Source organism: Macaca nemestrina, chromosome 10, assembly GCF_043159975.1.
Source record: "Macaca nemestrina isolate mMacNem1 chromosome 10, mMacNem.hap1, whole genome shotgun sequence".
Classification (NCBI taxonomy): Eukaryota; Metazoa; Chordata; class Mammalia; order Primates; family Cercopithecidae; genus Macaca; species Macaca nemestrina.
This window is the reverse complement of record NC_092134.1, coordinates 42890876-42905145: the sequence shown is the minus strand read 5'-3', so window position 1 is coordinate 42905145 and position 14270 is coordinate 42890876. Positions and strand designations below refer to the sequence as shown.

At 37.4% G+C, this 14270-nt stretch overlaps 1 long non-coding RNA gene across 1 annotated transcript in view; it reads left to right on the top strand.

Annotated features, from left to right (window-relative positions):
* Positions 1–14270, top strand: part of LOC139356535 (uncharacterized) — a 348801-nt gene that overhangs the window by 148511 nt on the left and 186020 nt on the right. The gene's annotated exons all lie outside the window — the stretch shown is intronic.

Sequence of the window (14270 nt, the reverse complement as noted above, 5' to 3'; positions counted from 1 at the left end):
AGGGGGTGACTACAATGGTGTACCATTCAGGAATATTTTGGGGCAGTAAAACTGTTTTGTATCATGGTGGTGTATATACAACTCTATACATTTATCAAATGTACAAAAAGTGCAATTTGCAATTTGTAAATGTTTTAAAATCTAAACATTTAAGATACCTAAAAAAAAAAAAAAAAAAGAAGATGAAGACTTATTTTCTCCACTGTTCCATAGTGCCATCATAGCCATAAATTAGTCTGTGTGTACGTGAGGTACCTCAGCTTTGTGCTACATCACTGATTCAACTTTTTACTTGATAACATCATCTCATTTCTTTATAACTAATGTGGACAGGTTACACTGGCAACTGAGAGTTATATAACATTTATAAGCTTAGAAACAAAGTGAATAATTTTTACCTTTCCACCAACTCAAAGTTGCCTCTTTTCCACAGTGAGATAGATTTGGAGATGTGACTCCCAGATCGCTCCAGTTGCTTGAGAGTACTGTCAGCAGTTTTTAGCTAACACCCTCTTCAGAGTTGCCCTCAGCTGCAGAGAGCTACCCTCACCAAAGCCATGGTTTTCTAGCTCACTTCTAATGACCGATTGAGGCAGGAGAATAAAGGACCAACTATGTGGGCCTAACACCTGACAACTCTGATAAGCCTTTCCAGTTCCAGACCTCTTGATGAGTTTATCTGTTGCTGGTGAGCCTCTATTACAGTTTGACTTTTACATATGAACATGGGACATCAAGTGAACATGTATCCAGAACTGCCTGTGATGAACAGACAGGTTTTGCCTGACCGCATAGCATAGCATAGCTTGGAATGCTACATCAAAATCAGTTATAAGTAGGACCAGAGAGCACTAGCAAATGCACAAGCACTTCATTCACTGCTGTTGCTTCAGCACCATCTATAAATTTATATCTGTTGCACTATGATCTCAAATGACCAGCTGATAGAATAAGGAAAAGTCAGAGATTTGGTTTACAGCTGAGTCAGCTTGGTATGTGAGGACAAGTCAAAAATGGACAACTGCATTTACATCCTTACTCAGAGGTGGTCTTGAAAGACAGTTGGTGGTTGGAGGGAGATAGGGAACATTATCCCAATAGGCAGAGTTTTGGGCAATGCATCTGGTTATCCACCTGGTCATTTGGAAAGTGGCCCAACATCAGAATATATCCAAATTCATGGATGGCTGGTCAAGGACTTGTAAGGGGAAAGACTGGAAGATTGGAGGCAAGGAGAACTGAGATAGACAAATCTGAATGCACACATTGAAGAAGGCACAAAGTGTGAATATCTTAGAATTAAATGTTAGATTAGAGCGCATTCACCATAGAGTAGGCATCCAACAATAAAGAAGACAAAATGACTCTGACAGTGTATTTCATCCAGACTTTGAGATTCATTAGCCTAGTGGTGGCATAATGGCTTCATAGAGACAGTCCTCTGTGGCAGAGATGGAGACCATAGCCCCCCAAAATGGGTGGGCTTTCATTTACCAACACTGATACAGCTTCTACCAATGCTAAGTGTCTAAACTGCCAGCAACAAAGAAAACGCTGAACTAGGATCCTAACATGGTACCATTTCTAGAGGAGTCCAACTGAGCATGTGGTGACAAGTTGATTATATTGAGTCCCTTCCAAACTGTAGGAGACATAGGTACATTTTAACAGGAGTAGACACGTATTCTGTGCATGGTTTGCCTTTCCTTTCTTCATGGCCTCAGTCAGCACTACTATCCAAAGTCTTAGAGAAAGTTTGCTCCACTAGCACTGGCTGATACCACAAAACTTTATTTCCCAAAAGGGTAATAGTAGGCTTCTTACCATGGGATTCACTGTTGATATCACATATTGTGTCTTCCACAAACTGCTGGCCTGATAAAGTGTTTGAAAGACCAACTAAGTAGTACGTGCCAGCTCAGAGCCAACACTTTGAGGGTGGAGTGCCAATCTTCAATTTGCTATATATACCTCAAATCAAAACATATAACATTATATTATATCCCTGATAGAAGTACATGGGTTTGGAAACCAAATACTAGAAGCATGAGTGGATCTGATCATCCATTTCCACAAGTCTGGGCTATGGATAATTCAAAGTTCCTGTCCCTCAGAGGGGGAGCACTTCAGCCAAGGAGCACAACAGGAGGCTTATGGAACTATTTAGGCTGTTGTGTCTAGGGATCAGCAAGTAACTTGGCCTGGCAATTGATCTGATTATCAGGTGGAAATAAAACTGATAGTACTCCACAGGAGCAGGGAAGAATATGTTTGGCATCTGAGATTTACTTGAGCACCTATTGGCATTTCCTGGTGGATAGGCAAGTGCAACAGCTTTGGTTTAAGAAGGGCATGGTGACCAAGAGCTCAGGCTCCTAAGGGATGAACATCTCTAATCTGTCACTAGGTAACCCCAAAAACAAGCAGCTGAGGGTGAAAGAAGCTTAGAGTGGATGATAAAAGAGAGAGAGGAGCATTATCATTTGTAGCTTAAACATCAGCTGCAGTGGTCAGGAATATAGTGGGTCCCATTCAACTCCCTCTTCTAAATTTCTTTCAGGAAAAGGGACCCACTGCAATCCTGAAGGAGCTGCTTTGTGGATGCATATGAGAAATGGAATCATAGATGTGTAAGGGACTGAATGGCGAACACAGATGTGGTCCACAAAGATCCTTAATAACTGCTGGGAGTACTGCCAGCAGACAGCCTTTAGAGAGGAGCCTCTTCAGGAATTACTTCAGCTGTAGAGACCTACTTTTTCCAAGGTCATGGCTTTCCAGGGGTGGTCCACATTTAACAACTGATCTAGGCAAAAGAAAGAAAGTTCAAGTCCTTTTATCCCAAAGTGGGGCAACTCTGTTGGGCCATTTCAGATTTTAAATTCCTTGTGGTGTTGGCTGATGCTATTGGGTTGTTCTGGCAGCCCTACATACTCCTCTCCCCAATCTTCTTTTCTTCCTTTTTCATTCATGGCTTTTGATCTCAAGGCACTTCCTTTTTAAAAATTTTACCTCACTTTTTTTGGACAGGATCTCACTTTGTTACCCAGGGCAGAGTACTGTAGCACAACCATAGCTCACTGCATCCTCCAGTTCCTAAGTGATGCTCCCACCTAAGCCTCCTGCGTAGCTAGGACTATAGGTGCATGCCAGCACGCCCTGCCAATTTAATTTTTTTTTTTTCGTGGAGACAGGGTCTTGGTGTACTGCTCAGGCTAGTCTCAAATTCCTTCCCTCAAGTGATCATCCCCCCTCAGCCTCCCAATGTGCTGCGATTATAGTCATGAGCCATTGCACCTGGTCCCAAAGGCACTTCTTAATAAGCATCCTGCATGCTAAACCCTGTCTATAAAAGTCTGTAATAATTGGCTTTCTTAAACCCAGCCAGCAATATGTAACCATGCTGAAGCCTCCAGAGAACTCTTGAGCATTTGCTACAAACCAGCCAGCAATCTCTTCCCATCCAACTTTTTCAGTGTATAAACTCCAGTCTGTTTGCAAAGTGTCACTCTGCTCCACAAAGAAGAATAAACTAGTTATTGATTATGTGTTTGCTTTCTATACACTCCAATCAAGCTGCTTCCTTCTCCATAGTGTGATGTGAACCCATATTGTAGGCTTTTACTCATGAAATGACTATATTATTAAAAGAGAGATTCTCTCATCTCTAAGCCCTTCCTTATGAAGAAATGTATAAATAAATTTATTAATAAATTACCTATCACATTTTTCTTACTGAAAATAAATCACATGCCCTATACCTGCTGAAACCTCATTTGCATCTTAAGAATAATAAATTTGGTGGCCTTGAAATGATTTCTAAAAAACGAAAAATTACATGTATTTATTCTTTTCATTTCTTATTCTCAGACTAAAATTGGCTCACTATTCATAGTAGAAGTAATGTAAATACCTCTTTTCAAGATGATACTATTCATGAATTGTCTCCTCTAAGCCCAGATTACATAATTTTCTACTTCAGAAAAGGTTTTGATATATCTCATTCCTATAGCAATCAACTTTATTGAGGGGATTTTTAGATTTTAAATACTTGAATTTTGTTTAAAAACTCAGACACATGTAAACTTAACTTTGACTTTTAATTTAGGAGGAATAAAACTTAATATTTCAACAAGACATTTACCCTGAAGAGAAACAGTAACATGAATTAAAATAATTAGAGAGTCTTTCATTTGAAGAGGGTCAGAAATTCTACAAATTCTATTTATTACTTCATTAAATTCCTATCTCAACTTCGAAGTGAAATGTCATCCTTGTTTTTATTGAAGAGTGTTATAAATCAGGAATAGGAAAAGGAGGGGTTATAGCTGATGGGGCTGGATTGGCAGGGAAAGGAGAGGGATAACTCATTAGGTGGAATATGAAAAGGTAAATCTGAAGGTAAATCCAACATGCAGTCCCTGGAGGAATACCAAATGGAGGAGGAAGCATAGGCCAACCCACTCATGGGAAGTCAGTATGAAACTGGCAATACTGTAATTATTTAGAATATAAGCAGTGAATCTGAAAAGCACACAGTGTTCTTTTATCAAGCTAGTCTAATCAGAGGGCATAGAATATATGTTTTCAGATGTATGAGAAATTCCTAAATTGGAGATTAATTATGTCACTCTTTGACCTAGGATTTTAAGAAACGAGTGTGAACCGAAGTTTGGACTCATGCTAGAGGACTGTATTATGAAGAGAGATAAAAAGAAAGAAAGCGACTTCATGACCTTCATATAAAAAAGCAATACTTGCCTAACTTTCCCAAGCAGTACCCCGACACGAGAGGATAGTAAATAAACACCCGGGGAGCATGGGAGCAGAATCCAAACAAACAAACAAACAATTGAAAAACTCCACCAATTTAAGAGATATCTTTGAAGTCTTATACTTTAATTATTCATTTGATTTTTGCAGCCTGTGATATACTTGCAATCGTTTTAGTATAAGAAAACTGTGGCATGGTGCTCAATATGAAGTAAAACGGATACTCTGGAAAGGTGTGTTTCGTTTATCCTACAATTTCATACACATTCATGGGCAATGGCTTTGGGGTATAAGCACTCCAATTTGTGAATAACCTACCTAGAAATCCCTGAGTTGCTCTTAACTTCAGAACCTGCATAAGATGAAAGCTCATGCCTCCAAAGATCATTAGATATTTGGTATTATACAATTAAGACTATCTCTTATCTGTAAAGTCGTAAAATCTACCATATAAAGCTACTTTGCAAGGCTGACTGCAGGACCTGCTCTAAGTCACTTTATGGGATGATTTCTGTGTGTCTGAAATCTATAAAATTTTCCCATTCTCACTTTAAAATTAAGATTCCTTGGCTCTTATTAGTTTATGGAGATCCAATTTTGAAAGTATATTTATGGATGAGTGAAGTCAACATTGTCTAGTGAATAAACTTCAGAAAACCAGTAATAAAATTTGAGTTTCATTTCATAGGTTTATCATGTAGTAGCTATGCAACTTTGGACCAATAACTTAATGTTTCTGAGATTCAGTTTCCTATCCACAAATGGCAGAAATTTTATATCCTGCCATTAGTCACATACAGGAACTTGTAAAGATTAAATAAAACAATGGATATGAAAATGCTTTTTCATCGCTGATTCCACCATTTAACATTGCTCCACATCCTATTTCTAGAATTTTATTATTTTAAGACAATATTAAAATCGCTCTCTGGAATTCTTGTATTCATAAAGTAACTTATCACCAGTTAGATATCAGAGGCCTCTTTCTCCTCAGGACAAGAATTTTGATTGCTTACTGTTTCCTCTTGCTCTCTTGTTTTCATTCATCATTTCTACTTGGAAGTTGTGCTGCTGGCCATAAAAATAAGACTTAGGGTTGTACATAGAACCAACTCCTTATTATTGTAAATGTTGCACAAATGATAATGTATAAGAATCAGCAAACAATATAAAGAGTCTTTATATTTTCCTATATCTGTAATGGTAATGTATAATAAGCAAAAAAGTTAAAAGTCTAAAATCACTTTTTATTTGGGTTTAAAATTATATTTATGCATATATATGAATAAACATATCACATCTATACTAGAAATTCATCAAAACAATAAAGATATCCCTATAGCTATATTTAGTTCATCATCTTTCCTCACTTTTGAAACAACAAATAAATTTCACCATTTATTTGATTGTTGCAAATGATCTCAGTAAAGCAGACCTGTCTTCTTTAGGTTTTTGAGTTGTTTCTCCTGGCAGAAAGGCAGTCAATATATTTATTAAAATATTATCTTTATGAATTAATTATTTTATTAAAATACATATTTTACTATGTCAAACAAATCATAAAAGCAGCAGATTAAGTAACAAATACTTGAAAGCAAGATGTTTACAGATAATTTATATGTTTTGAGTTATACATAATTAACTTACATATAATAAAAATGTTTATCCCCAAGAAGATTAGGTATATATTGAAATGGGAAGTTATACAGAAAAATCTCTTTGAAAATGTTAAAAGTTAGAATTATGTTCATAGAATTTTAGTTTTATGTATAATGAAGTAATCTTTTTACATAAACTTGTATCAGTGCCACCACTCTTAATTACTATTACATTACTCATAAGGAAAGATTACATTGTGCACTGATGTGGAAAGAAGAATTTTGTTTAATTTGTACTTTTTCCAATAAAAATTAAATATTTCATAATTTTTAATATGTTACATTTTAATTACTCATATGTTAGCAAGAAATATTTTTTGATTTGATTTTGCTGTGATTCTGCTTCTAAATTTCCACTTTGACCCCAAAAATGGTATTATGCTAAAGCTTCAGTGCTTTCAAAATGAACAGCTCTAATGTAAGAATTAGTACCAGTTCTGCATCAATTTCTTATTTTAATCATGGAGTATTGGGATTATATTTTAACATTTCTAGCTGTCTTTGTGCAATTTTTTTTTTCTGTAAGTTCTTCACATGAAACCCAAAGATTATACCCTTACTTAATATGGTACTCTTTAACAACTACTTTGAGCAGAACCGGACTTCCTGAACCATGAAGAAAACAGTGAAAATGTTATATACTCCTTCCCAGAGTGTAATTTATGCAACTATAATCTCATCGTGTTCGTTATTTATTGCTGTGTAACAAAATACCCCAAAATGTTGTAACCTAATAAAACAAACATTTATTATCTCATATGGGTCACTAATTTAGGAAAAGCTTAGGTGGGTAGTTCTCATTTAGAGTCTGTAGTAGACAGAATTCTGAGATGGCCCCAAGCTTCCTGACTCCTAGTATTCAAACATTTATGTAATCCTCTTTTAATCAATAGAATATGGCAAAAGTGAAAGGATTTTCCAGATATGATTAAATCTCTAATCTATTGTCTTTTAGTTGATCAAATGGAGATTATCCTTTATAGGTCTAACTTATTTGGACGAATGACCTTGAAGAAGCAAGCCACCATGAATTCTACAATTGCAAGGAAATAAATTCTGTCAGCAAGCATCTTGGAAGAATATCCTGAGCTCCTTAAAGCAGTGAAGCTTAGCTTTAATTTAGCCTTGTGTAACCCTCAACAGAGAACCCTCCTAAGTTGTGTCTGAAATCCTGATTCATGAAAAATATAAGATAAGAAATATATGTTGTTTTATGCCATTTAATGTGTGGTAATTTATTAAATAGCAGTAAAAAACTAATACAGGGTCTTTCCTGAAGTTGTAGTCAAGGCATCAGCTCAGACCAAAGACATCTGAACTCTTGACCAGATTGATGGATTCTCTTCTAGAACAGCCTACTTAATGTGACTATTGTCTCAAGGCCTCAGTTCCTTGCCATGTGAACCTCTCCATTAGGCTTCTCGAGTGTCCTCAGTACATAAAAGTAAGTTTGTACCTTTCCATAAATGCCTCATTTACACTGTGACATGGTAGCATGGTTTCCTCCAGAGTGAGTGATGAGGGTGGGGGAGGAGAAAGAAAGGTTGAATATGTGCAACATAGAATTCACAATTGCTTTATAAACTATCTTGGAAGTAATGTCTTACCCTTCTACAATTATATTTGCCAGAAATGAATCACTAAGTCTATCCTATATTAAGGGAGGGGGTACAAAGCTCCAATTTTCCAAGAGAAATATCAAAGAATCCTTGGATATATCTTAAAAACTATTGTAGGAAAGTTTGATATTTGAGTGTATAAAATAAAATGACTATGGACAGATTAAAAGAGAAAAGACATACAAATTTATTGCATGCACATGTGTGCACACAGGAGTCATACAAAATATGAAACTCAAAGAAGAGCCAGATGACTGAGGTTTTGGTTTCATAGAGAAAGGAAAAGAGTGTTGAAGCATGGTGACAGGTTGTGAAAATGGGAGGGGAGGAAAGGCATGGTGAGCAAAGGCTTTCTTGTGATGTAGATGAAGCTTCACCAGTAGCAGTCCTGAGAAAGAATAGACGGGAGCCCATAGTAAAATGTTCTCTGTGAAACTTCTAAAAGTTTCAGATTTTTAGTCTCCTTTTCTGTTAATCACTTCCTAGATTCAGATAAGGCAAATAAGTGTGGGGGGTGGGGTCAGATAAAGCCTATTTGCATCTGCTGTTTATTTCACTAATGTAGATTTCCTTTACAGATGCAAATCTCTTCCACAAAAGGACAGCTTTTCATAGCTATTCCTGTGTCTGCAACCCCTCTAAATAGCCATCTCAAAATATACCAAAGAAACATATTTTGCTGTGGCATATTTTGGTTTCCTTCACCACTAAACTAATATTTAGCTTTTTGGCTCTTTGAATTTCATATAGGTCTTGGAGTAGTAGCCATTTTAGCACTATATTTTAATTCTAAAATTAGTAAGATTGAGATCCAGCAGCATTTTATTTTTCATTATCTAGAAACTTTGTTTCCTAAACAATTCACTTATATACAAATGTTTTTCTGTGTATTCATAAAGCATGGTATTTATTTTCTTTCATTCTTATCTATTCTTTATATTAACTTGACCCAAGTAGGTTCTAATCAAGAAATGTTCCCATCTCAAATGACTCACTTGGCAGGCAAAACAAGTTAACTGCCAATAAGAATAAGAAGAGAGTAGGGTATCAGCAAGAGGATGAAGTTAGAAATATGAGTTGTTTCATAATTTTTTAAGCTAAAGAAATTAAGGATATCATTCAAAAAATCAAAATGTTCTGCATTTACATTAATTAGTGACTAAACTTTACCAGATCTATTAATTTTTATAGAAGAAAAATTTATAGATATTAAAGTATTTTATAAATATATTCATTGAATTAAAATAAAACATATTACTTGAGTGAGAAAATTGCTGGTTTAATTTCCTTAAAGTACGTTTTCACATTAGGAAATTAAATATTTCTGTCCCTCAGAGTTCAAGGTATGTGACATTACAGAAATTAATGCATTGCTTTTTTCTCAGTGCAGAACTTTATGTCTCTAGAATATAAAACACTGTGATTTCAACAGTAATTGTGAGAATGCAGGAGCTGCTATTTAGTTTTGGATGCTAGTTTTGTTTTCCCTGCATGAATTCATTCACTTATTCATTCAGAAAATGATATATAAGAAGTGTGTACTCTGAATAAGGCAATATGAAAGGCACTAGGGATATTTATATGATATATACTGCTTCTTCCTTCAAAAACTGTGGTCATGGTGCAATAAGAGCATAAGAGGAATGCCTTCATCTAACCTATGTGAATCAGGAAAGGGTTGGCCAGGGTATTAGCACTTGAAATAAGTCTTAGATGCAGAGAAAATATTTCATAAGCAAATCAATGCTGGAAGAGCATTCAAGCAGAAGGAAGGCAGTGAGTGAAGTTGAGAAAGAGGAAGGGAGAGGAAATTCAAATAGAAATTGTCAGTGCAAAATATTGGGAAATCTGATCAGAAACCCAGTTAAAAACCAAGTCAAAGTAAATCTTCAGATATCGCAAAAGAGGTAAAATGTTTGTATTGCTGGTGCATATTTGGAAAGTAAAAAATAGCATAATCTTACTTTTCTAAAGAACCTGGAGTTATTGTGCTATTTTATGAAGAAGGGATACTCCATAGCCAGTCAGCATATTACATTAAGTTAGAGTCCAATAAAATAGAAATGACTGAGTACATATCAAACTAAAGAAGAGTTGTTAATACTTTAGATAAATTAGCTTAACTATGCAGTAGACACCTTGTTTCTTGGATTTGGCAATACACTTATTTATTATGGTTGAATCTAAATGTTTGCTTGCCAATAACATCTGTGTCATCATTTCTCAAAACAACTCAGTTTTTATTCATCTATTCATTCACAGATTACTTACTCGGTGTTTACAAAATGCTGGGATCTGCTCTTTCTTCTTTGGATATAGCAGTGAATGAGACAAAGTTCTCTTATTCATGAGCTTAAAATCTAGTGGGAAAGAGAGACAAAAATAAAAAATTATATCATATATATTGACATTTTCCAAGGATTAATTTAAGCAAATAAAAAGAGGGATAATAGTGTAGCAGGACGAGCCACAGACAAAACCTCTCAGACACCAAGTTGTAGAAGGAAGGACTTTATTTAGCTGGGAGCATTGGCAAGCTACCATCTCAAAATCCGAGCTCCCAGAGTGCACAATTTCTGTCCCTTTTAAGGGTTCACAACACTAAAGATTTCATATGAAAGACTAGTGACTGATTGAGCCAGCAGGGCATTCGTGACAGGGGCTGCATGCACCAGTGGTCAGAGTGAAACAGAAGAGGGCAGGGAGTTTCACAATGTTATTCTATACAATGTCTGGAAGCTATGAATAACATCGGTTTCTAAGTTATAAGTTGATTTTTAACTACTGGGTTTAGGCAAGGCAGGCCCAGACCTGGTTTTGGGCCTGGTGCTGGGCTGCCTGTCTTTGGTTTCACTTCCTTGTTTTTGCCTTAAAACAGGTATTGAGTATGAAACAATATGAGAGGGTCTCTCTCTTTCCTAATTTCCCCCCTTTGAGACTCTCACTTCTTATTAGTGGGAGTTCTCACTCTTATTTTTGCTACTTATGTCTTTTTGTGCAATAGATTGATAGTGATTCATATAGTACACTTGTGCTGAAGCATTTTGGTGAACTAAGGTAGTGATGAAGCTTTTTTATCATTTGAGGAAGTATAGGTATCAGACAAGGGAGCAGTAAGCAGGTTTCTATTACTATTATTACTCTTATTATAAGAGTTTTAAATCCTCCTATTGCTGGGAACCAATTTCTAAACATGGCTCCCAGATTAAGTCCATGCCACACTTGCATGGGTACATGTCCCAGTTTTGTTACATTTTTAGCTTCAACTACTTGCCCCGATCATCTATGTGTAGACAACAATTAGTAAGGTTAAATTTTCCACAAACTCCTCCTTCAGCTGCTAGCCAGTAGTCAAGAGCTAGTCTAGTTTGATAGATAGCATTTCTCATCATAGTTTCTTGCTGGGCAAGAACAGTCAAGGCTTGACCGGTTTTATTAGTAATAATTTTTAAAACAGCTTGTAACCGTATGATTCAGTTGAGCATGTAGATGGGGGTCTGATATCCCCATGAGCCATCTTGTGCCCAAGTGGCGGGTCCATAGTACTGTATGATTCTTTTAGGGGGCCATTCATCATCTCTTCAATCACCTATGGCTATGCTTTGTTTTTCACGGGAAGCATAGACTGGGAAGTCTGGAATGTTCGCCTGTTTTTATGGGCAGTAAGAAGAAAGATGGCTTAATGGTGCCAATTACACCGCTACCTGTTCACTGATCAGGCAGCTTAGCATAAACTGTGTCTACATATCCAGTATAACCCTGTGGGGGCTGTCCAGTCCCAGTGGAATTCTGGGTGGGTCCAAACAGTCTGCAGCTTTGGAAATTTACTGAATGGATTTCTTTCTGTGTAATTGGAACTCCATCATGTAACTGTTTTTGTGGTACTATTATACAGATTTTGAGCAAGACAACTAAGCTGCCCTACAGGATGAGTAAATCCTTTTCCTTCTCTAGCTATGCAATACTGTCTAATAATTGAGGCTTTTAGAACCCAAAAATTGTCAAGGTGGTTCTTTTGGGCCGGGAATTCGTCAGGAACTGGGTCTGTAAGAACTAATTCTCAGGCTTCCCATGGCCATTGATCTCCTGTTACAGTTCCTCCACAAACATAACATGAAGTGAATTTTAGAGACTGGGCTACATGTTCACTTAATTGCAAAAACAAATTTTTACTTCTTTCTGGAATCTCAGGTACTGGCACATTTAGTTCATCATAGAAAGTCTGAAATACTGGTTCTGGAGAGCGTCTTTGAACCTCTCCTTTTATTAGGATGTTTACGCTAGGAGATCCTTTTCCATCAATGCCTAATGTTATGTATTTTCCTTTATTCTATTTTGAGTCTGAGGGGTTTGTGATTACCAATTTTAAAGGGTTGCAGCTCCCGCTCATGCAGGAGGGGCTGACTTTTCCTTTTTGGAGCTAAACGGGATCTTTTTAATCTTCTTTTCAAGTAGCCCAAATGACACAAGACCGGTATTGACACATCTCACATAAATATGATTTTTGAAAGATATACTTATTTTCTGCCATGTAACTTTTTTCCCAATCTAGAAAACCGCATCTTATCTCATGCTACTTACTATTAATCATGGCATGGGCATCAAATTTTAAGGTTACAGTTTTGAGGACCCCTCTTTCAATTCTGTTCCAACTATTACTTTACTTTTGTCCCTTAGAAAAGGACCAGTCCTTAGTCTTACTTCAAAGACTGTGATCATGGGAGGTTCAGAAGGGTCATAGCACACATTGGGCTGGTCACTTCCTGGATTACATACTTTGTACTGGGTGTCATTATACAAACAGATTCCCTTTGGAGTTCCTAGGCATTCATAATAGCTATAAAATAAAAAGATTGCCTTAACTTGTCCTACCCCAGTGACCTGATGTATGCACTGAAGCCAGTTCTCTGTGTGGGAAGAAGCAGTGGAAGCTTTTAACACACAGGTCCATGTTATAAGGAAAATAAGTACCACGACGATGATTTTCCTCATGCTTGGTTTGGCATCCCAAGTCTCAGCGGCTGCAGGCTTCATGCCAAGTCAGCCACAAATGCCGTCCCATTATCTGAGCTATTGCGTAGAGTCAGTCCAAACCTAGGGATGAGATCTTGAAGAAACACACGGGTTACTTCACGAGCTTTTTCAGTTCGTGTTGGATAAGCCTCCACCCACCTAGAGTAAGTACACACTAGAACCAGTAAATACTTGTTACCTCCGCATTTAGGCATGTCTGTGAAGTCCACTTGAAGATCTTCAAAAGGAGCCGCTCCATAGGCTCATATGCCAGGAGGCACAGAGAGTCCTTGCTTTGCATTGTGCTATCAACAGGTAAGGCATTGCTGCGCTACTCTTTTAGCAAGAGCTGGCAAGTGTGAGATGTAGAAATACCAGCCTAACAGCTTTTCAAGTGATTCTTGGCCTAAATGGGTAGTTTCATGTACAGCCAGCACGACTGCGGCTCCTAGCAGCTGTGGCACAGCTATTCTTCCATCTGGTAACTTTATCAATCCTTCCTTTATTGTTTGTCCTCCTTCTGCCTGAAGAAAATCTTTTTCCTCTTTAGAATAAGTTGGCACCTCCCCAAGCGTTTGAGGGAGTAGTGGGTCTGTGACTGATGCCCGATAAGGAGTAGATGATGCTTTTCGTGCCTCTGTGTCTGCTCGGGAGTTTCCTTGGCTCGCTGAGGTGGAAACTCGCTGGTGTCCCCTGCAATGCACAAAACCCTTTGTGGTTTCTACACTGCTTAATTTCTTGTTGATATTTTATGTCTTTTCCCCCAGAATTTAACAGGCCTTTTTCTTTATACAATGCTCCATGTACTTGAAGGGTTAGAAAGGCATATCGAGAATGAGTACAGATGTTTACAATCTTACCTTCGCTGAGTTCCGGAGCCCGAGTGAGAGCAATGAGTTCTGCTTTTTGGGCTGAAGTGCCCTGAGGCAATGACTTAGCTTCAACAACATCATCCAAGGTTACTACTGCATAACTTGCGCACCTTTTTCCTTGCGAGTTGATGAAGCTGCTCCCGTCCATGTATAATTCCCAATCTACTGATGCCCATGGCTGGTCTCGAAGATCTGGTTTGCTAGAATACACAGAGTCCAACACCTCTACAAAGTTATGTTTAACAGGGCTGTCGGATACTGGGAGCAGGGTGGCGGGGTTTAAAGTGTTACAGACTTCAATGGTCATGCGGGGGTTTTCACATTAACAAGCCTTG